At 35.7% G+C, this 2659-nt stretch overlaps 1 pseudogene; it reads left to right on the forward strand.

Moving 5' to 3' along the window:
• The window catches only part of LOC107694521 (nucleolar protein 14-like), an 8940-nt pseudogene that overhangs the window by 1345 nt on the left and 4936 nt on the right, over positions 1-2659 (forward strand).

Below are 2659 nucleotides of genomic sequence, written 5' to 3' on the forward strand. Positions count from 1 at the left end.
TCTGTGTGTGTGTGTAGCGCACTCATGACAGGAAGGACATGTATAATCTGAATGAGGAAGAGGAGCTGACCCATTACGGCCAGTCTCTGGCGGAGATGGAGAAGATGACGGATGTGATTGACAGCGACAGCGACTCTGAGGAGAAGGGCCTGCTGTCAGGTGACTCGTTTAAACACGTTCTCTGAATGCACTGTTCATCAGTGTTACGGTCAGTAACTGATGTGGTGATCGTTGTTTCTGCAGCTGAACTGACCGCCACACATTTCGGCGGCGGAGGAGGTTTGCTGAGGAAGAAGAGCGCTGGAGATGAAGATAAAGAACACAAACCCAAATCACGGCAGGAGCTGATCGAGGAGCTCATCATCAAATCCAAAGAGGAAAAGGTCAGAAAGTGTTTCCTCAAATAATAAAACGTTGCTTTACCGTGATTAAACTTTATCCTGTTAGTGGGTTTTAAGACCTATTCACACCAAGACCTATGACTATAAAGATAGCAGATTAATAACTACAACGATAACTGAATAAAAACAATATCTGCATATTTATAATAATAGCTGTATAATAACTATACAAAAGCTATAATGACTAGTGATAACTGTAGTGATAGCTATGATGGTTGCAACAATAACTATAGCTGTAACAATAACGATACTTGTAACGCTAGCTATAATGATAGCTGTAACGATAACTATAATGGTAGCGTTAACAATAGTTGTAAGAATTATAATGATAGATATAGTAGCTATAATGACAGCTGTAATGTTAACTATAATGATAGTTGTAATAACAAACAACATCTTTAATAAGAACTATTAAGATAAATGTAATAACATCAGTAAAGATTACTATAACAACAGCTGTAACAATAGCTGTGACGATAAGTATACCGACAACTGTAATAACTTTAACAACATCTGAAACAATAACTATAACATCTATACTGGCACCTGTAACAATAACTTTAACTACAACTGTGATAATAACTATAACATCTGTAACCATAACGACAACTGTAACAATAACTGTAACTAACTATATAACATCTTTAACAATAACTATAACATCTATACTGGCACCTGTAACAATAACTTTAACTACAACTGTGATAATAACTGTAACGATAACTATATAACATCTGTAACAATAACTATAACATCTATACTGGCACCTGTAACAATAACTTTAACTACAACTGTGATGATAACTATAACATCTGTAACCATAACGACAACTGTAACAATAACTGTAACGATAACTATATAACATCTGAAACAATAACTATACCGACACCTGTAACAATAACTTTAACTACAGCTGTGATAACTATAACATCTGTAACAATAATGACAACTGTAACAATAACTGTAACGATAACTAAAACAACATCTGTGACGATAACTATATAACATCTGTAACAATAACTATAACAACATCTGTGACAATAACTATATAACATCTGTAACAATAACTTTAACTACAACTGTGATAGCTACATCTGTGAGAATAACTATACAGACCTGTAACAATAACTTTATCTCTAGCTGTGATAACTATAACATCTGTAACAATAATGACAACTGTAACAATAACTGTAACGATAACTATAAAAAACATCTGTGACAAACTATATAACATCTGTAACAATAATGACAACTGTAACAATAACTGTAACAATAACTATAACAACATCTGTGACTAACTATATAACATCTGTAACAATAACTTTAACTACAACTGTGATTATAACAACAACATCTGTGAGAATAACTACAACAGCTGTACCGACAACTTTAACAACATCTGTGACAATAACTATACTGACAACTGTAACAATAGCTACAACTGTGATAATAGCTATAACATCTGTAACAATAATGACAACTAACAACAGTAACTATAATGACAATTGTAACGATATCTATAAAAACATCTGTAACAATAACTATAACGTTGTGTAATGACAGCTGTAACTTTAACTATAGCTAACGATAGCTGTAACAATAACTATTAACATCTGAAACCATAATTGTACTGACTGCTGTAACAATATCTGTAACGATAACAATGAACTGCTTTATTGTCCACACTTTCAGATGATAATGCTCGGTGTATTATATGTGCGTTTTGTCGTCTGCCACTTTAGATGCTCGAGCTCTTAAGTTGATTATATTCTGATTGGCTGTCAGTGTTTTTATCACTCTTCAGCTGGAAGAAAATGACTCTGAAAGTGATTCCAGCTATATCCTTCCTCTGTGTCATTGGCGTTATATTAGTAGAGTTAAAGAGATGATTAAACTTTATAGTTGTGAGTGGTTCGCTAATGCTGATGCTGTTGATGTTCTCAGCGCGAGCGTCAGACGCAGAAGGAGGAGGCGCAGGAGCTCACGGAGAAACTGGATCTGGAGTGGAAATCCATCCAGAACCTTATGGCCCACAAAACCCCCACTGAAGAGGATGATGGGAGACGCTGAGGAAGAGGCTGTTCAGACGAACACACACATCTCTGCTGACGATATGAATGATGGATTCATACTGGACGGAGATGACCGCAAAACACTCGCTTACAAGGTCAGAAACACACACTCACACAGACACACACTCACTCACACACACACACTATATACACACACACACACTCACTCACTCACTCACTCACACA

Source organism: Sinocyclocheilus anshuiensis, unplaced genomic scaffold, assembly GCF_001515605.1.
Source record: "Sinocyclocheilus anshuiensis isolate Anshui unplaced genomic scaffold, SAMN03320099.WGS_v1.1 scaffold1031, whole genome shotgun sequence".
In the NCBI taxonomy this organism is placed as follows: Eukaryota; Metazoa; Chordata; class Actinopteri; order Cypriniformes; family Cyprinidae; genus Sinocyclocheilus; species Sinocyclocheilus anshuiensis.